The sequence below is a fragment of the Trichomycterus rosablanca genome, unplaced genomic scaffold (genome assembly GCF_030014385.1).
Source record: "Trichomycterus rosablanca isolate fTriRos1 unplaced genomic scaffold, fTriRos1.hap1 scaffold_113, whole genome shotgun sequence".
Lineage (NCBI taxonomy): Eukaryota > Metazoa > Chordata > Actinopteri > Siluriformes > Trichomycteridae > Trichomycterus > Trichomycterus rosablanca.
In genome coordinates, this window is record NW_026946952.1 from 80,252 (window position 1) to 102,537 (window position 22,286).

The 22,286-nt window shown below is 41.6% G+C and overlaps 1 long non-coding RNA gene across 1 annotated transcript in view; it reads left to right on the top strand.

Moving 5' to 3' along the window:
• Positions 1-22,286, top strand: part of LOC134304809 (uncharacterized) — a 133,787-nt gene that overhangs the window by 14,427 nt on the left and 97,074 nt on the right. The window lies entirely within an intron of this gene.

The following is a 22,286-nucleotide window of genomic DNA, read 5'->3' on the forward strand; positions in this document are numbered from 1 at the left end:
AAAAATAACAATAAAAAATAAAGGAACAGAACAGTAAAGTACCTGAATCGATTGAACAAGATGTGAACAGTTCGGTTGACATTCTTCTGACTTATCAGGTAGCCAAGGTTTGGTATTTTTTGGAATACGAGCTGTTGAAAAACCTGAAATCATACTAAGTGATGTGGCATGACTATTCCAAAAGATGGCAGCAGAGGATCAAAAATGAGCGGTGCCTTAGGATTCCGTCAAGCCGGGAAGTCGAGGCTTCCCAGCTTAAGAGAGAGTACGCACCGAATAGGCCCAATTTAACCCTAGTCTATTCATATGTCACTCATTAATTTGTTAATGTATACATATCATTAATTCATCAATAATTCATGATGCACTCACTATCAGTCGATGTATTAATTCATTGTTAATAAACTGGTAGTTAGGTGTTAGTATATGTTTAGTTATGTACACATGTTGTAAAGTGTTTACCGTCGTGTTCTCAGCGCGCTTGGCTCTTTAAACTTCTCTACGGTGTGTATTCTTGGTTTGCTTGTGGCAAAAAATATTACACAAACGTCCATATCCATACCCAAACATCCTCGAGGACTTCATGTTGACTGTGGCGCCCTCAGGTGTCCCTCTTGTGGTATAACCTTTTTTTCCTTATTCCTTTTTTATTTCATTAATATTACATAGGATATCGATTGATTTTGGGGGTTTCCATTTTAAATTATGTTTTAGGTCAATCAATTATATTGTATAATTTATGGTCAAGGTGGTTAAGGTAGGTCAGGGTTAGAAATATATCTATTGAGGTCGAAGTTGAATTAATTGTAGGTAGGGTGGGTTGTAGTCAGTCTAGTTTTAATCTAAATTGGGGTTAGGATGATGGGTGATTAGATTGCGGTTAAAATTCAGTTTATTTGGGGTCAGGGCTAGGATGATCAAAGATTAGGTTGTAGTAGAGCTTCAGTGTATTGAATTTAAAGTACTTGGAAATTGGGTTGAAGTTGTAATTAGGTTTATTAAGGTTAGAGTTGATATAATTATGGACTGAACTATAATTGAAATTTCATTTATTGTGATTGGGGACAGTGTAAATGAAGGTTAGGTTCTAGTTGGAAGGTTTATTAGGATTAGGGTTAGAATAATTGGGAGTTGGGTTATGGTTGAAATGGAGTTTATTGTGGTTGGGGTTGGAATAATTGGGAATTGGGTTGAAATTAGGTTTATTAAGCTTAGGGTTAGAGTAATTAGGGGTTGGGTCATGGTAAATAATTGGGGTAAGGTCATCGTTGAGATGAGTCTATTGAGGTTGGGGTTAGAGTAATTAGGGATTCGGTTATGGTTAAGATTAGGCTTATTGAGGTTGGGGTTGGAATAATTAGGAATGAGGTTATGGTTAAGATTAGGTTTATTGAGGTTGGGGTTAGAGTAATTAGGGATTAGGTGATGGTTAAGATTAGGTTTATTGAGGTTGGGGTTAGAGTAATTAGGGATTAGGTGATGGTTAAGATTAAGGAAACGTGGAACATAAAGGACAAGAGAACTGTCTGCAGCTACATAAACAGGCCCTAATTCAAACTTGGATCGATTTCTCAGCTCCTAAAGCTTGCTACAGAGATGTAGCCATGATTGGTTACAAGGGTTACAAGCTGTGCAATTATGCAGAAAATGTGCCCTTTCATTTGGGTTTCTTAATTTCATGTGGGGTTAGATGCAGTTCCTAACCTAAACAGCAGGTGCCAGCTTTCAGTAAGTCTGGGGTTAGCTTGGGGTTAGATGCAGTTCCTAACCTAAACAGCAGGTGCCACCTTGCAGTAAGTCTGGGGTTAGCTTGGGGTTAGATGCAGTTCCTAACCTAAACAGCAGGTGCCAGCTTTCAGTAAGTCTGGGGTTAGCTTGGGGTTAGATGCAGTTCCTAACCTAAACAGCAGGTGCCAGCTTTCAGTAAGTCTGGGGTTAGCTTGGGGTTAGATGCAGTTCCTAACCTAAACAGCAGGTGCCACCTTGCAGTAAGTCTGGGGTTAGCTTGGGGTTTGTTTTGTAATGAGGTACAAAAATCGGTTGACATTCTTCTGACTTAAAGATTGGAGCCCAGTAAAAGTAATTAGGCAGTGGGGGTACAAAAAAAGATAGCTGGTGTCGTTGGGGGGGTACGAGGTGGTTCATTCTACCTTGAAAGTCCTACAAACTGGTGCTGTATGACTTCTAAAAGTACATGAGGACGTTGTAACCGAAAACGTCCAGTAGATGGCAGCAGAGGGTTAAAAACGAGCGGTGCGTTTCCAGCTGTGAGCAGGGAGAAGTGGTCGGCTTGAAATGTAGTGTTTCCAATGCAAAGTGAAAGAGCTTTCCAAAATCTGTTCATAAAGTGTGTAAATAATTTCATGTAAAAAGCTCAATCCAGACAAACACAACATACAATGATATTATGTTCATGAAGGATATTCAGAGCTGGTGTCCGAACCCACTGGGATAGACGCCGATTGACTTTTAATTCATTCAAAATGGGATTTCTCAGCTCTTGAGGCTGCTACAGCATAGATGTAGCAACGATTGGTCAGAAGAACAAACTTCAAGCTGTGCACTAACACTGGAAAATGTGCCGTTTCATCGGGTTTCTTATTTCCTTTTCTTAATGTCGATGCAGTTCCGAACATGCCCTGCAGAGGTCAGATCCTTAAGCCGGGAAGCAGCGACCATATGGTGCAAGGTTCCCGGATTAAGAGAATGCGGCCGATCTGACCCTAGTCTACACTCAGTCAAATAATCGGGAAAATTCGAAGAAACGTCGTAGGACCTCCAAAATCGCACAGGGCGTGCAGGTCCAACCTACCAGCGACATATCGGAGCCCCGCGGTCCCGCGTGGAAAGACGGCCGAGATACGGGCCCCCGACGCGTACGCGAGTAGGCCCAAAAAACCACGTTTCGGGGTCCCGCGGCGGAACCGTAGGACGTAGGCGCACCGAAACCGAGCACGTCGGAGGGGGCCCGGCCACGAGCGACATATCGGAGCCCCGTCACCGTGGTCCGAAAGGCGGCCGAGACACGGGCCCCGACGCGTACGCGAGTAGTCGTCAGGCCCCAGACGACGTGCGGAGGTCCCGCGAGGGAACCGGATGTCGTAGGCCCACCGGACCAGAGTACGACGGACCGCGCGTAGGCACGAGCGACATATCGGAGCCCCGTGACCCTGGTCCTAAAGGCGTCCGAGATACGGGAATAATTGGGAATTGGGTTGAAATTAGGTTTATTAAGCTTAGGGTTAGAGTAATTAGGGGTTGGGTTATGGTAAATAATTGGGGTAAGGTCATCGTTGAGATGAGTCTATTGAGGTTGGGGTTAGAATAATTAGGGATTAGGTTATGGTTAAGATTAGGCTTATTGAGGTTGGGGTTGGAATAATTAGAAATGAGGTTATGGTTAAGATTAGGTTTATTGAGGTTGGGGTTAGAGTAATTAGGGATTAGGTGATGGTTAAGATTAGGTTTATTGAGGTTGGGGTTAGAGTAATTAGGGATTAGGTGATGGTTAAGATTAGGTTATGGTTAAGATTAGGTTTATTGAGGTTGGGGTTAGAGTAATTAGGGATTAGGTAATGGTTAAGATTAGGTTTATTGAGGTTGGGGTTAGAGTAATTAGGGATTAGGTTATGGTTAAGATTAGGCTTATTGAGGTTGGGGTTGGAATAATTAGGAATGAGGTTATGGTTAAGATTAGGTTTATTGAGGTTGGGGTTAGAGTAATTAGGGATTAGGTAATGGTTAAGATTAGGTTTATTGAGGTTGGGGTTAGAGTAATTAGGGATTAGGTAATGGTTAAGATTAGGTTTATTGAGGTTGGGGTTAGAATAATTAGGGATTAGGTAATGGTTAAGATTAGGTTTATTGAGGTTGGGGTTAGAATAATTAGGGATTAGGTTATGGTTAAAATTAAGGAAACGTGGAACATAAAGGACAAGAGAACTGTCTGCAGCTACATAAACAGGCCCTAATTCAAACTTGGATCGATTTCTCAGCTCCTAAAGCTTGCTACAGAGATGTAGCCATGATTGGTTACAAGGGTTACAAGCTGTGCAATTATGCAGAAAATGTGCCCTTTCATTTGGGTTTCTTAATTTCATGTGGGGTTAGATGCAGTTCCTAACCTAAACAGCAGGTGCCAGCTTTCAGTAAGTCTGGGGTTAGCTTGGGGTTAGATGCAGTTCCTAACCTAAACAGCAGGTGCCACCTTGCAGTAAGTCTGGGGTTAGCTTGGGGTTAGGCCTTGGATTGGGGGCGTGGTTAGGGTTTTGCTCATAGGTTAAGAGTTAAAACCAGAGGCGGCATTCAAATTAGTGGCATTGAAATGAGACGTATGCTAATCTTTGCTCTCCTATTGGCTGGAGGTAGCAGTATGCAAATGTCTGCTCTCCTATTGGCCGTATGCAAATGTTTGGAATCCCATTGGTTGAAACTCAAACATGTCCTTTTTGCTGGTTTGTAATGTCAATGATGTGTGTTGTATTGTACCACAGGGACTTTTATTTCCTTGGGGATCAGTAAAGCATCCATCAATCCATGTGTATGTCTAACTATTTGCCTACCTTTTATTTATTTATTTCAGCAGGACATGATCCGAGTCAGACTTGGAGCAGAAGATCCGTCCGTGGCCGAGGTGGGCAGCACACGACCCACACATCCACGAGACCACGAACCTATGACACACAACACACACACAAAAAAAACAAAACAAAACATATGATAAGCACAAAAATGCAATAATCGTTCAAGAACACGAATGGTAACCCCTGGTATCAGAATGAGATTCATGGGCCGAGTACGTGGACACACACACACACACACACACACACAGACACAGACACAGACACACACACACACACACACACACACACACACACACACAGGCAATTGGCAGTGTGTGTAATGTTAAAAAATAACAATAAAAAATAAAGGAACAGAACAGTAAAGTACCTGAATCGATTGAACAAGATGTGAACAGTTCGGTTGACATTCTTCTGACTTATCAGGTAGCCAAGGTTTGGTATTTTTTGGAATACGAGCTGTTGAAAAACCTGAAATCATACTAAGTGATGTGGCATGACTATTCCAAAAGATGGCAGCAGAGGATCAAAAATGAGCGGTGCCTTAGGATTCCGTCAAGCCGGGAAGTCGAGGCTTCCCAGCTTAAGAGAGAGTACGCACCGAATAGGCCCAATTTAACCCTAGTCTATTCATATGTCACTCATTAATTTGTTAATGTATACATATCATTAATTCATCAATAATTCATGATGCACTCACTATCAGTCGATGTATTAATTCATTGTTAATAAACTGGTAGTTAGGTGTTAGTATATGTTTAGTTATGTACACATGTTGTAAAGTGTTTACCGTCGTGTTCTCAGCGCGCTTGGCTCTTTAAACTTCTCTACGGTGTGTATTCTTGGTTTGCTTGTGGCAAAAAATATTACACAAACGTCCATATCCATACCCAAACATCCTCGAGGACTTCATGTTGACTGTGGCGCCCTCAGGTGTCCCTCTTGTGGTATAACCTTTTTTTCCTTATTCCTTTTTTATTTCATTAATATTACATAGGATATCGATTGATTTTGGGGGTTTCCATTTTAAATTATGTTTTAGGTCAATCAATTATATTGTATAATTTATGGTCAAGGTGGTTAAGGTAGGTCAGGGTTAGAAATATATCTATTGAGGTCGAAGTTGAATTAATTGTAGGTAGGGTGGGTTGTAGTCAGTCTAGTTTTAATCTAAATTGGGGTTAGGATGATGGGTGATTAGATTGCGGTTAAAATTCAGTTTATTTGGGGTCAGGGCTAGGATGATCAAAGATTAGGTTGTAGTAGAGCTTCAGTGTATTGAATTTAAAGTACTTGGAAATTGGGTTGAAGTTGTAATTAGGTTTATTAAGGTTAGAGTTGATATAATTATGGACTGAACTATAATTGAAATTTCATTTATTGTGATTGGGGACAGTGTAAATGAAGGTTAGGTTCTAGTTGGAAGGTTTATTAGGATTAGGGTTAGAATAATTGGGAGTTGGGTTATGGTTGAAATGGAGTTTATTGTGGTTGGGGTTGGAATAATTGGGAATTGGGTTGAAATTAGGTTTATTAAGCTTAGGGTTAGAGTAATTAGGGGTTGGGTCATGGTAAATAATTGGGGTAAGGTCATCGTTGAGATGAGTCTATTGAGGTTGGGGTTAGAGTAATTAGGGATTAGGTTATGGTTAAGATTAGGCTTATTGAGGTTGGGGTTGGAATAATTAGGAATGAGGTTATGGTTAAGATTAGGTTTATTGAGGTTGGGGTTAGAGTAATTAGGGATTAGGTGATGGTTAAGATTAGGTTTATTGAGGTTGGGGTTAGAGTAATTAGGGATTAGGTGATGGTTAAGATTAGGTTTATTGAGGTTGGGGTTAGAGTAATTAGGGATTAGGTTATGGTTAAGATTAGGCTTATTGAGGTTGGGGTTGGAATAATTAGGAATGAGGTTATGGTTAAGATTAGGTTTATTGAGGTTGGGGTTAGAGTAATTAGGGATTAGGTGATGGTTAAGATTAGGTTTATTGAGGTTGGGGTTAGAGTAATTAGGGATTAGGTGATGGTTAAGATTAAGGAAACGTGGAACATAAAGGACAAGAGAACTGTCTGCAGCTACATAAACAGGCCCTAATTCAAACTTGGATCGATTTCTCAGCTCCTAAAGCTTGCTACAGAGATGTAGCCATGATTGGTTACAAGGGTTACAAGCTGTGCAATTATGCAGAAAATGTGCCCTTTCATTTGGGTTTCTTAATTTCATGTGGGGTTAGATGCAGTTCCTAACCTAAACAGCAGGTGCCAGCTTTCAGTAAGTCTGGGGTTAGCTTGGGGTTAGATGCAGTTCCTAACCTAAACAGCAGGTGCCAGCTTTCAGTAAGTCTGGGGTTAGCTTGGGGTTAGATGCAGTTCCTAACCTAAACAGCAGGTGCCAGCTTTCAGTAAGTCTGGGGTTAGCTTGGGGTTAGATGCAGTTCCTAACCTAAACAGCAGGTGCCAGCTTTCAGTAAGTCTGGGGTTAGCTTGGGGTTAGATGCAGTTCCTAACCTAAACAGCAGGTGCCAGCTTTCAGTAAGTCTGGGGTTAGCTTGGGGTTAGGCCTTGGATTGGGGGCGTGGTTAGGGTTTTGCTCATAGGTTAAGAGTTAAAACCAGAGGCGGCATTCAAATTAGTGGCATTGAAATGAGACGTATGCTAATCTTTGCTCTCCTATTGGCTGGAGGTAGCAGTATGCAAATGTCTGCTCTCCTATTGGCCGTATGCAAATGTTTGGAATCCCATTGGTTGAAACTCAAACATGTCCTTTTTGCTGGTTTGTAATGTCAATGATGTGTGTTGTATTGTACCACAGGGACTTTTATTTCCTTGGGGATCAGTAAAGCATCCATCAATCCATGTGTATGTCTAACTATTTGCCTACCTTTTATTTATTTATTTCAGCAGGACATGATCCGAGTCAGACTTGGAGCAGAAGATCCGTCCGTGGCCGAGGTGGGCAGCACACGACCCACACATCCACGAGACCACGAACCTATGACACACAACACACACACAAAAAAAACAAAACAAAACATATGATAAGCACAAAAATGCAATAATCGTTCAAGAACACGAATGGTAACCCCTGGTATCAGAATGAGATTCATGGGCCGAGTACGTGGACACACACACACACACACACAGACACAGACACAGACACACACACACACACACACACACACACACAGGCAATTGGCAGTGTGTGTAATGTTAAAAAATAACAATAAAAAATAAAGGAACAGAACAGTAAAGTACCTGAATCGATTGAACAAGATGTGAACAGTTCGGTTGACATTCTTCTGACTTATCAGGTAGCCAAGGTTTGGTATTTTTTGGAATATGAGCTGTTGAAAAACCTGAAATCATACTAAGTGATGTGGCATGACTATTCCAAAAGATGGCAGCAGAGGATCAAAAATGAGCGGTGCCTTAGGATTCCGTCAAGCCGGGAAGTCGAGGCTTCCCAGCTTAAGAGAGAGTACGCACCGAATAGGCCCAATTTAACCCTAGTCTATTCATATGTCACTCATTAATTTGTTAATGTATACATATCATTAATTCATCAATAATTCATGATGCACTCACTATCAGTCGATGTATTAATTCATTGTTAATAAACTGGTAGTTAGGTGTTAGTATATGTTTAGTTATGTACACATGTTGTAAAGTGTTTACCGTCGTGTTCTCAGCGCGCTTGGCTCTTTAAACTTCTCTACGGTGTGTATTCTTGGTTTGCTTGTGGCAAAAAATATTACACAAACGTCCATATCCATACCCAAACATCCTCGAGGACTTCATGTTGACTGTGGCGCCCTCAGGTGTCCCTCTTGTGGTATAACCTTTTTTTCCTTATTCCTTTTTTATTTCATTAATATTACATAGGATATCGATTTATTTTGGGGGTTTCCATTTTAAATTATGTTTTAGGTCAATCAATTATATTGTATAATTTATGGTCAAGGTGGTTAAGGTAGGTCAGGGTTAGAAATATATCTATTGAGGTCGAAGTTGAATTAATTGTAGGTAGGGTGGGTTGTAGTCAGTCTAGTTTTAATCTAAATTGGGGTTAGGATGATGGGTGATTAGATTGCGGTTAAAATTCAGTTTATTTGGGGTCAGGGCTAGGATGATCAAAGATTAGGTTGTAGTAGAGCTTCAGTGTATTGAATTTAAAGTACTTGGAAATTGGGTTGAAGTTGTAATTAGGTTTATTAAGGTTAGAGTTGATATAATTATGGACTGAACTATAATTGAAATTTCATTTATTGTGATTGGGGACAGTGTAAATGAAGGTTAGGTTCTAGTTGGAAGGTTTATTAGGATTAGGGTTAGAATAATTGGGAGTTGGGTTATGGTTGAAATGGAGTTTATTGTGGTTGGGGTTGGAATAATTGGGAATTGGGTTGAAATTAGGTTTATTAAGCTTAGGGTTAGAGTAATTAGGGGTTGGGTCATGGTAAATAATTGGGGTAAGGTCATCGTTGAGATGAGTCTATTGAGGTTGGGGTTAGAGTAATTAGGGATTCGGTTATGGTTAAGATTAGGCTTATTGAGGTTGGGGTTGGAATAATTAGGAATGAGGTTATGGTTAAGATTAGGTTTATTGAGGTTGGGGTTAGAGTAATTAGGGATTAGGTGATGGTTAAGATTAGGTTTATTGAGGTTGGGGTTAGAGTAATTAGGGATTAGGTGATGGTTAAGATTAAGGAAACGTGGAACATAAAGGACAAGAGAACTGTCTGCAGCTACATAAACAGGCCCTAATTCAAACTTGGATCGATTTCTCAGCTCCTAAAGCTTGCTACAGAGATGTAGCCATGATTGGTTACAAGGGTTACAAGCTGTGCAATTATGCAGAAAATGTGCCCTTTCATTTGGGTTTCTTAATTTCATGTGGGGTTAGATGCAGTTCCTAACCTAAACAGCAGGTGCCAGCTTTCAGTAAGTCTGGGGTTAGCTTGGGGTTAGATGCAGTTCCTAACCTAAACAGCAGGTGCCACCTTGCAGTAAGTCTGGGGTTAGCTTGGGGTTAGATGCAGTTCCTAACCTAAACAGCAGGTGCCAGCTTTCAGTAAGTCTGGGGTTAGCTTGGGGTTAGATGCAGTTCCTAACCTAAACAGCAGGTGCCAGCTTTCAGTAAGTCTGGGGTTAGCTTGGGGTTAGATGCAGTTCCTAACCTAAACAGCAGGTGCCACCTTGCAGTAAGTCTGGGGTTAGCTTGGGGTTTGTTTTGTAATGAGGTACAAAAATCGGTTGACATTCTTCTGACTTAAAGATTGGAGCCCAGTAAAAGTAATTAGGCAGTGGGGGTACAAAAAAAGATAGCTGGTGTCGTTGGGGGGGTACGAGGTGGTTCATTCTACCTTGAAAGTCCTACAAACTGGTGCTGTATGACTTCTAAAAGTACATGAGGACGTTGTAACCGAAAACGTCCAGTAGATGGCAGCAGAGGGTTAAAAACGAGCGGTGCGTTTCCAGCTGTGAGCAGGGAGAAGTGGTCGGCTTGAAATGTAGTGTTTCCAATGCAAAGTGAAAGAGCTTTCCAAAATCTGTTCATAAAGTGTGTAAATAATTTCATGTAAAAAGCTCAATCCAGACAAACACAACATACAATGATATTATGTTCATGAAGGATATTCAGAGCTGGTGTCCGAACCCACTGGGATAGACGCCGATTGACTTTTAATTCATTCAAAATGGGATTTCTCAGCTCTTGAGGCTGCTACAGCATAGATGTAGCAACGATTGGTCAGAAGAACAAACTTCAAGCTGTGCACTAACACTGGAAAATGTGCCGTTTCATCGGGTTTCTTATTTCCTTTTCTTAATGTCGATGCAGTTCCGAACATGCCCTGCAGAGGTCAGATCCTTAAGCCGGGAAGCAGCGACCATATGGTGCAAGGTTCCCGGATTAAGAGAATGCGGCCGATCTGACCCTAGTCTACACTCAGTCAAATAATCGGGAAAATTCGAAGAAACGTCGTAGGACCTCCAAAATCGCACAGGGCGTGCAGGTCCAACCTACCAGCGACATATCGGAGCCCCGCGGTCCCGCGTGGAAAGACGGCCGAGATACGGGCCCCCGACGCGTACGCGAGTAGGCCCAAAAAACCACGTTTCGGGGTCCCGCGGCGGAACCGTAGGACGTAGGCGCACCGAAACCGAGCACGTCGGAGGGGGCCCGGCCACGAGCGACATATCGGAGCCCCGTCACCGTGGTCCGAAAGGCGGCCGAGACACGGGCCCCGACGCGTACGCGAGTAGTCGTCAGGCCCCAGACGACGTGCGGAGGTCCCGCGAGGGAACCGGATGTCGTAGGCCCACCGGACCAGAGTACGACGGACCGCGCGTAGGCACGAGCGACATATCGGAGCCCCGTGACCCTGGTCCTAAAGGCGTCCGAGATACGGGAATAATTGGGAATTGGGTTGAAATTAGGTTTATTAAGCTTAGGGTTAGAGTAATTAGGGGTTGGGTTATGGTAAATAATTGGGGTAAGGTCATCGTTGAGATGAGTCTATTGAGGTTGGGGTTAGAGTAATTAGGGATTAGGTGATGGTTAAGATTAGGTTTATTGAGGTTGGGGTTAGAGTAATTAGGGATTAGGTGATGGTTAAGATTAAGGAAACGTGGAACATAAAGGACAAGAGAACTGTCTGCAGCTACATAAACAGGCCCTAATTCAAACTTGGATCGATTTCTCAGCTCCTAAAGCTTGCTACAGAGATGTAGCCATGATTGGTTACAAGGGTTACAAGCTGTGCAATTATGCAGAAAATGTGCCCTTTCATTTGGGTTTCTTAATTTCATGTGGGGTTAGATGCAGTTCCTAACCTAAACAGCAGGTGCCAGCTTTCAGTAAGTCTGGGGTTAGCTTGGGGTTAGATGCAGTTCCTAACCTAAACAGCAGGTGCCAGCTTTCAGTAAGTCTGGGGTTAGCTTGGGGTTAGATGCAGTTCCTAACCTAAACAGCAGGTGCCAGCTTTCAGTAAGTCTGGGGTTAGCTTGGGGTTAGATGCAGTTCCTAACCTAAACAGCAGGTGCCAGCTTTCAGTAAGTCTGGGGTTAGCTTGGGGTTAGATGCAGTTCCTAACCTAAACAGCAGGTGCCAGCTTTCAGTAAGTCTGGGGTTAGCTTGGGGTTAGGCCTTGGATTGGGGGCGTGGTTAGGGTTTTGCTCATAGGTTAAGAGTTAAAACCAGAGGCGGCATTCAAATTAGTGGCATTGAAATGAGACGTATGCTAATCTTTGCTCTCCTATTGGCTGGAGGTAGCAGTATGCAAATGTCTGCTCTCCTATTGGCCGTATGCAAATGTTTGGAATCCCATTGGTTGAAACTCAAACATGTCCTTTTTGCTGGTTTGTAATGTCAATGATGTGTGTTGTATTGTACCACAGGGACTTTTATTTCCTTGGGGATCAGTAAAGCATCCATCAATCCATGTGTATGTCTAACTATTTGCCTACCTTTTATTTATTTATTTCAGCAGGACATGATCCGAGTCAGACTTGGAGCAGAAGATCCGTCCGTGGCCGAGGTGGGCAGCACACGACCCACACATCCACGAGACCACGAACCTATGACACACAACACACACACAAAAAAAACAAAACAAAACATATGATAAGCACAAAAATGCAATAATCGTTCAAGAACACGAATGGTAACCCCTGGTATCAGAATGAGATTCATGGGCCGAGTACGTGGACACACACACACACACACACACACACAGACACAGACACAGACACACACACACACACACACACACACACACAGGCAATTGGCAGTGTGTGTAATGTTAAAAAATAACAATAAAAAATAAAGGAACAGAACAGTAAAGTACCTGAATCGATTGAACAAGATGTGAACAGTTCGGTTGACATTCTTCTGACTTATCAGGTAGCCAAGGTTTGGTATTTTTTGGAATATGAGCTGTTGAAAAACCTGAAATCATACTAAGTGATGTGGCATGACTATTCCAAAAGATGGCAGCAGAGGATCAAAAATGAGCGGTGCCTTAGGATTCCGTCAAGCCGGGAAGTCGAGGCTTCCCAGCTTAAGAGAGAGTACGCACCGAATAGGCCCAATTTAACCCTAGTCTATTCATATGTCACTCATTAATTTGTTAATGTATACATATCATTAATTCATCAATAATTCATGATGCACTCACTATCAGTCGATGTATTAATTCATTGTTAATAAACTGGTAGTTAGGTGTTAGTATATGTTTAGTTATGTACACATGTTGTAAAGTGTTTACCGTCGTGTTCTCAGCGCGCTTGGCTCTTTAAACTTCTCTACGGTGTGTATTCTTGGTTTGCTTGTGGCAAAAAATATTACACAAACGTCCATATCCATACCCAAACATCCTCGAGGACTTCATGTTGACTGTGGCGCCCTCAGGTGTCCCTCTTGTGGTATAACCTTTTTTTCCTTATTCCTTTTTTATTTCATTAATATTACATAGGATATCGATTTATTTTGGGGGTTTCCATTTTAAATTATGTTTTAGGTCAATCAATTATATTGTATAATTTATGGTCAAGGTGGTTAAGGTAGGTTAGGGTTAGAAATATATCTATTGAGGTCGAAGTTGAATTAATTGTAGGTAGGGTGGGTTGTAGTCAGTCTAGTTTTAATCTAAATTGGGGTTAGGATGATGGGTGATTAGATTGCGGTTAAAATTCAGTTTATTTGGGGTCAGGGCTAGGATGATCAAAGATTAGGTTGTAGTAGAGCTTCAGTGTATTGAATTTAAAGTACTTGGAAATTGGGTTGAAGTTGTAATTAGGTTTATTAAGGTTAGAGTTGATATAATTATGGACTGAACTATAATTGAAATTTCATTTATTGTGATTGGGGACAGTGTAAATGAAGGTTAGGTTCTAGTTGGAAGGTTTATTAGGATTAGGGTTAGAATAATTGGGAGTTGGGTTATGGTTGAAATGGAGTTTATTGTGGTTGGGGTTGGAATAATTGGGAATTGGGTTGAAATTAGGTTTATTAAGCTTAGGGTTAGAGTAATTAGGGGTTGGGTCATGGTAAATAATTGGGGTAAGGTCATCGTTGAGATGAGTCTATTGAGGTTGGGGTTAGAGTAATTAGGGATTCGGTTATGGTTAAGATTAGGCTTATTGAGGTTGGGGTTGGAATAATTAGGAATGAGGTTATGGTTAAGATTAGGTTTATTGAGGTTGGGGTTAGAGTAATTAGGGATTAGGTGATGGTTAAGATTAGGTTTATTGAGGTTGGGGTTAGAGTAATTAGGGATTAGGTGATGGTTAAGATTAGGTTTATTGAGGTTGGGGTTAGAGTAATTAGGGATTAGGTTATGGTTAAGATTAGGCTTATTGAGGTTGGGGTTGGAATAATTAGGAATGAGGTTATGGTTAAGATTAGGTTTATTGAGGTTGGGGTTAGAGTAATTAGGGATTAGGTGATGGTTAAGATTAGGTTTATTGAGGTTGGGGTTAGAGTAATTAGGGATTAGGTTAGGGTTAGGGTTAGGGTTAGGGTTAGGGTTAGGGTTAGGGTTAGGGTTAGGGTTAGGGTTAGGGTTAGGTTAAGAGTTAAAACCAGAGGCGGCATTCAAATTAGTGGCATTGAAATGAGACGTATGCTAATCTTTGCTCTCCTATTGGCTGGAGGTAGCAGTATGCAAATGTCTGCTCTCCTATTGGCCGTATGCAAATGTTTGGAATCCCATTGGTTGAAACTCAAACATGTCCTTTTTGCTGGTTTGTAATGTCAATGATGTGTGTTGTATTGTACCACAGGGACTTTTATTTCCTTGGGGATCAGTAAAGCATCCATCAATCCATGTGTATGTCTAACTATTTGCCTACCTTTTATTTATTTATTTCAGCAGGACATGATCCGAGTCAGACTTGGAGCAGAAGATCCGTCCGTGGCCGAGGTGGGCAGCACACGACCCACACATCCACGAGACCACGAACCTATGACACACAACACACACACAAAAAAAACAAAACAAAACATATGATAAGCACAAAAATGCAATAATCGTTCAAGAACACGAATGGTAACCCCTGGTATCAGAATGAGATTCATGGGCCGAGTACGTGGACACACACACACACACACACACACACAGACACAGACACAGACACACACACACACAGGCAATTGGCAGTGTGTGTAATGTTAAAAAATAACAATAAAAAATAAAGGAACAGAACAGTAAAGTACCTGAATCGATTGAACAAGATGTGAACAGTTCGGTTGACATTCTTCTGACTTATCAGGTAGCCAAGGTTTGGTATTTTTTGGAATATGAGCTGTTGAAAAACCTGAAATCATACTAAGTGATGTGGCATGACTATTCCAAAAGATGGCAGCAGAGGATCAAAAATGAGCGGTGCCTTAGGATTCCGTCAAGCCGGGAAGTCGAGGCTTCCCAGCTTAAGAGAGAGTACGCACCGAATAGGCCCAATTTAACCCTAGTCTATTCATATGTCACTCATTAATTTGTTAATGTATACATATCATTAATTCATCAATAATTCATGATGCACTCACTATCAGTCGATGTATTAATTCATTGTTAATAAACTGGTAGTTAGGTGTTAGTATATGTTTAGTTATGTACACATGTTGTAAAGTGTTTACCGTCGTGTTCTCAGCGCGCTTGGCTCTTTAAACTTCTCTACGGTGTGTATTCTTGGTTTGCTTGTGGCAAAAAATATTACACAAACGTCCATATCCATACCCAAACATCCTCGAGGACTTCATGTTGACTGTGGCGCCCTCAGGTGTCCCTCTTGTGGTATAACCTTTTTTTCCTTATTCCTTTTTTATTTCATTAATATTACATAGGATATCGATTTATTTTGGGGGTTTCCATTTTAAATTATGTTTTAGGTCAATCAATTATATTGTATAATTTATGGTCAAGGTGGTTAAGGTAGGTCAGGGTTAGAAATATATCTATTGAGGTCGAAGTTGAATTAATTGTAGGTAGGGTGGGTTGTAGTCAGTCTAGTTTTAATCTAAATTGGGGTTAGGATGATGGGTGATTAGATTGCGGTTAAAATTCAGTTTATTTGGGGTCAGGGCTAGGATGATCAAAGATTAGGTTGTAGTAGAGCTTCAGTGTATTGAATTTAAAGTACTTGGAAATTGGGTTGAAGTTGTAATTAGGTTTATTAAGGTTAGAGTTGATATAATTATGGACTGAACTATAATTGAAATTTCATTTATTGTGATTGGGGACAGTGTAAATGAAGGTTAGGTTCTAGTTGGAAGGTTTATTAGGATTAGGGTTAGAATAATTGGGAGTTGGGTTATGGTTGAAATGGAGTTTATTGTGGTTGGGGTTGGAATAATTGGGAATTGGGTTGAAATTAGGTTTATTAAGCTTAGGGTTAGAGTAATTAGGGGTTGGGTCATGGTAAATAATTGGGGTAAGGTCATCGTTGAGATGAGTCTATTGAGGTTGGGGTTAGAGTAATTAGGGATTCGGTTATGGTTAAGATTAGGCTTATTGAGGTTGGGGTTGGAATAATTAGGAATGAGGTTATGGTTAAGATTAGGTTTATTGAGGTTGGGGTTAGAGTAATTAGGGATTAGGTGATGGTTAAGATTAGGTTTATTGAGGTTGGGGTTAGAGTAATTAGGGATTAGGTGATGGTTAAGATTAAGGAAACGTGGAACATAAAGGACAAGAGAACTGTCTGCAGCTACATAAACAGGCCCTAATTCAAACTTGGATCGATTTCTCAGCTCCTAAAGCTTGCTACAGAGATGTAGCCATGATTGGTTACAAGGGTTACAAGCTGTGCAATTATGCAGAAAATGTGCCCTTTCATTTGGGTTTCTTAATTTCATGTGGGGTTAGATGCAGTTCCTAACCTAAACAGCAGGTGCCAGCTTTCAGTAAGTCTGGGGTTAGCTTGGGGTTAGATGCAGTTCCTAACCTAAACAGCAGGTGCCACCTTGCAGTAAGTCTGGGGTTAGCTTGGGGTTAGATGCAGTTCCTAACCTAAACAGCAGGTGCCAGCTTTCAGTAAGTCTGGGGTTAGCTTGGGGTTAGATGCAGTTCCTAACCTAAACAGCAGGTGCCAGCTTTCAGTAAGTCTGGGGTTAGCTTGGGGTTAGATGCAGTTCCTAACCTAAACAGCAGGTGCCACCTTGCAGTAAGTCTGGGGTTAGCTTGGGGTTTGTTTTGTAATGAGGTACAAAAATCGGTTGACATTCTTCTGACTTAAAGATTGGAGCCCAGTAAAAGTAATTAGGCAGTGGGGGTACAAAAAAAGATAGCTGGTGTCGTTGGGGGGGTACGAGGTGGTTCATTCTACCTTGAAAGTCCTACAAACTGGTGCTGTATGACTTCTAAAAGTACATGAGGACGTTGTAACCGAAAACGTCCAGTAGATGGCAGCAGAGGGTTAAAAACGAGCGGTGCGTTTCCAGCTGTGAGCAGGGAGAAGTGGTCGGCTTGAAATGTAGTGTTTCCAATGCAAAGTGAAAGAGCTTTCCAAAATCTGTTCATAAAGTGTGTAAATAATTTCATGTAAAAAGCTCAATCCAGACAAACACAACATACAATGATATTATGTTCATGAAGGATATTCAGAGCTGGTGTCCGAACCCACTGGGATAGACGCCGATTGACTTTTAATTCATTCAAAATGGGATTTCTCAGCTCTTGAGGCTGCTACAGCATAGATGTAGCAACGATTGGTCAGAAGAACAAACTTCAAGCTGTGCACTAACACTGGAAAATGTGCCGTTTCATCGGGTTTCTTATTTCCTTTTCTTAATGTCGATGCAGTTCCGAACATGCCCTGCAGAGGTCAGATCCTTAAGCCGGGAAGCAGCGACCATATGGTGCAAGGTTCCCGGATTAAGAGAATGCGGCCGATCTGACCCTAGTCTACACTCAGTCAAATAATCGGGAAAATTCGAAGAAACGTCGTAGGACCTCCAAAATCGCACAGGGCGTGCAGGTCCAACCTACCAGCGACATATCGGAGCCCCGCGGTCCCGCGTGGAAAGACGGCCGAGATACGGGCCCCCGACGCGTACGCGAGTAGGCCCAAAAAACCACGTTTCGGGGTCCCGCGGCGGAACCGTAGGACGTAGGCGCACCGAAACCGAGCACGTCGGAGGGGGCCCGGCCACGAGCGACATATCGGAGCCCCGTCACCGTGGTCCGAAAGGCGGCCGAGACACGGGCCCCGACGCGTACGCGAGTAGTCGTCAGGCCCCAGACGACGTGCGGAGGTCCCGCGAGGGAACCGGATGTCGTAGGCCCACCGGACCAGAGTACGACGGACCGCGCGTAGGCACGAGCGACATATCGGAGCCCCGTGACCCTGGTCCTAAAGGCGTCCGAGATACGGGAATAATTGGGAATTGGGTTGAAATTAGGTTTATTAAGCTTAGGGTTAGAGTAATTAGGGGTTGGGTTATGGTAAATAATTGGGGTAAGGTCATCGTTGAGATGAGTCTATTGAGGTTGGGGTTAGAATAATTAGGGATTAGGTTATGGTTAAGATTAGGCTTATTGAGGTTGGGGTTGGAATAATTAGAAATGAGGTTATGGTTAAGATTAGGTTTATTGAGGTTGGGGTTAGAGTAATTAGGGATTAGGTGATGGTTAAGATTAGGTTTATTGAGGTTGGGGTTAGAGTAATTAGGGATTAGGTGATGGTTAAGATTAGGTTATGGTTAAGATTAGGTTTATTGAGGTTGGGGTTAGAGTAATTAGGGATTAGGTAATGGTTAAGATTAGGTTTATTGAGGTTGGGGTTAGAGTAATTAGGGATTAGGTTATGGTTAAGATTAGGCTTATTGAGGTTGGGGTTGGAATAATTAGGAATGAGGTTATGGTTAAGATTAGGTTTATTGAGGTTGGGGTTAGAGTAATTAGGGATTAGGTAATGGTTAAGATTAGGTTTATTGAGGTTGGGGTTAGAGTAATTAGGGATTAGGTAATGGTTAAGATTAGGTTTATTGAGGTTGGGGTTAGAATAATTAGGGATTAGGTAATGGTTAAGATTAGGTTTATTGAGGTTGGGGTTAGAATAATTAGGGATTAGGTTATGGTTAAAATTAAGGAAACGTGGAACATAAAGGACAAGAGAACTGTCTGCAGCTACATAAACAGGCCCTAATTCAAACTTGGATCGATTTCTCAGCTCCTAAAGCTTGCTACAGAGATGTAGCCATGATTGGTTACAAGGGTTACAAGCTGTGCAATTATGCAGAAAATGTGCCCTTTCATTTGGGTTTCTTAATTTCATGTGGGGTTAGATGCAGTTCCTAACCTAAACAGCAGGTGCCAGCTTTCAGTAAGTCTGGGGTTAGCTTGGGGTTAGATGCAGTTCCTAACCTAAACAGCAGGTGCCACCTTGCAGTAAGTCTGGGGTTAGCTTGGGGTTAGGCCTTGGATTGGGGGCGTGGTTAGGGTTTTGCTCATAGGTTAAGAGTTAAAACCAGAGGCGGCATTCAAATTAGTGGCATTGAAATGAGACGTATGCTAATCTTTGCTCTCCTATTGGCTGGAGGTAGCAGTATGCAAATGTCTGCTCTCCTATTGGCCGTATGCAAATGTTTGGAATCCCATTGGTTGAAACTCAAACATGTCCTTTTTGCTGGTTTGTAATGTCAATGATGTGTGTTGTATTGTACCACAGGGACTTTTATTTCCTTGGGGATCAGTAAAGCATCCATCAATCCATGTGTATGTCTAACTATTTGCCTACCTTTTATTTATTTATTTCAGCAGGACATGATCCGAGTCAGACTTGGAGCAGAAGATCCGTCCGTGGCCGAGGTGGGCAGCACACGACCCACACATCCACGAGACCACGAACCTATGACACACAACACACACACAAAAAAAACAAAACAAAACATATGATAAGCACAAAAATGCAATAATCGTTCAAGAACACGAATGGTAACCCCTGGTATCAGAATGAGATTCATGGGCCGAGTACGTGGACACACACACACACACACACACACACAGACACAGACACAGACACACACACACACACACACACACACACACACACACACAGGCAATTGGCAGTGTGTGTAATGTTAAAAAATAACAATAAAAAATAAAGGAACAGAACAGTAAAGTACCTGAATCGATTGAACAAGATGTGAACAGTTCGGTTGACATTCTTCTGACTTATCAGGTAGCCAAGGTTTGGTATTTTTTGGAATACGAGCTGTTGAAAAACCTGAAATCATACTAAGTGATGTGGCATGACTATTCCAAAAGATGGCAGCAGAGGATCAAAAATGAGCGGTGCCTTAGGATTCCGTCAAGCCGGGAAGTCGAGGCTTCCCAGCTTAAGAGAGAGTACGCACCGAATAGGCCCAATTTAACCCTAGTCTATTCATATGTCACTCATTAATTTGTTAATGTATACATATCATTAATTCATCAATAATTCATGATGCACTCACTATCAGTCGATGTATTAATTCATTGTTAATAAACTGGTAGTTAGGTGTTAGTATATGTTTAGTTATGTACACATGTTGTAAAGTGTTTACCGTCGTGTTCTCAGCGCGCTTGGCTCTTTAAACTTCTCTACGGTGTGTATTCTTGGTTTGCTTGTGGCAAAAAATATTACACAAACGTCCATATCCATACCCAAACATCCTCGAGGACTTCATGTTGACTGTGGCGCCCTCAGGTGTCCCTCTTGTGGTATAACCTTTTTTTCCTTATTCCTTTTTTATTTCATTAATATTACATAGGATATCGATTGATTTTGGGGGTTTCCATTTTAAATTATGTTTTAGGTCAATCAATTATATTGTATAATTTATGGTCAAGGTGGTTAAGGTAGGTCAGGGTTAGAAATATATCTATTGAGGTCGAAGTTGAATTAATTGTAGGTAGGGTGGGTTGTAGTCAGTCTAGTTTTAATCTAAATTGGGGTTAGGATGATGGGTGATTAGATTGCGGTTAAAATTCAGTTTATTTGGGGTCAGGGCTAGGATGATCAAAGATTAGGTTGTAGTAGAGCTTCAGTGTATTGAATTTAAAGTACTTGGAAATTGGGTTGAAGTTGTAATTAGGTTTATTAAGGTTAGAGTTGATATAATTATGGACTGAACTATAATTGAAATTTCATTTATTGTGATTGGGGACAGTGTAAATGAAGGTTAGGTTCTAGTTGGAAGGTTTATTAGGATTAGGGTTAGAATAATTGGGAGTTGGGTTATGGTTGAAATGGAGTTTATTGTGGTTGGGGTTGGAATAATTGGGAATTGGGTTGAAATTAGGTTTATTAAGCTTAGGGTTAGAGTAATTAGGGGTTGGGTCATGGTAAATAATTGGGGTAAGGTCATCGTTGAGATGAGTCTATTGAGGTTGGGGTTAGAGTAATTAGGGATTAGGTTATGGTTAAGATTAGGCTTATTGAGGTTGGGGTTGGAATAATTAGGAATGAGGTTATGGTTAAGATTAGGTTTATTGAGGTTGGGGTTAGAGTAATTAGGGATTAGGTGATGGTTAAGATTAGGTTTATTGAGGTTGGGGTTAGAGTAATTAGGGATTAGGTGATGGTTAAGATTAGGTTTATTGAGGTTGGGGTTAGAGTAATTAGGGATTAGGTTATGGTTAAGATTAGGCTTATTGAGGTTGGGGTTGGAATAATTAGGAATGAGGTTATGGTTAAGATTAGGTTTATTGAGGTTGGGGTTAGAGTAATTAGGGATTAGGTGATGGTTAAGATTAGGTTTATTGAGGTTGGGGTTAGAGTAATTAGGGATTAGGTGATGGTTAAGATTAAGGAAACGTGGAACATAAAGGACAAGAGAACTGTCTGCAGCTACATAAACAGGCCCTAATTCAAACTTGGATCGATTTCTCAGCTCCTAAAGCTTGCTACAGAGATGTAGCCATGATTGGTTACAAGGGTTACAAGCTGTGCAATTATGCAGAAAATGTGCCCTTTCATTTGGGTTTCTTAATTTCATGTGGGGTTAGATGCAGTTCCTAACCTAAACAGCAGGTGCCAGCTTTCAGTAAGTCTGGGGTTAGCTTGGGGTTAGATGCAGTTCCTAACCTAAACAGCAGGTGCCAGCTTTCAGTAAGTCTGGGGTTAGCTTGGGGTTAGATGCAGTTCCTAACCTAAACAGCAGGTGCCAGCTTTCAGTAAGTCTGGGGTTAGCTTGGGGTTAGATGCAGTTCCTAACCTAAACAGCAGGTGCCAGCTTTCAGTAAGTCTGGGGTTAGCTTGGGGTTAGATGCAGTTCCTAACCTAAACAGCAGGTGCCAGCTTTCAGTAAGTCTGGGGTTAGCTTGGGGTTAGGCCTTGGATTGGGGGCGTGGTTAGGGTTTTGCTCATAGGTTAAGAGTTAAAACCAGAGGCGGCATTCAAATTAGTGGCATTGAAATGAGACGTATGCTAATCTTTGCTCTCCTATTGGCTGGAGGTAGCAGTATGCAAATGTCTGCTCTCCTATTGGCCGTATGCAAATGTTTGGAATCCCATTGGTTGAAACTCAAACATGTCCTTTTTGCTGGTTTGTAATGTCAATGATGTGTGTTGTATTGTACCACAGGGACTTTTATTTCCTTGGGGATCAGTAAAGCATCCATCAATCCATGTGTATGTCTAACTATTTGCCTACCTTTTATTTATTTATTTCAGCAGGACATGATCCGAGTCAGACTTGGAGCAGAAGATCCGTCCGTGGCCGAG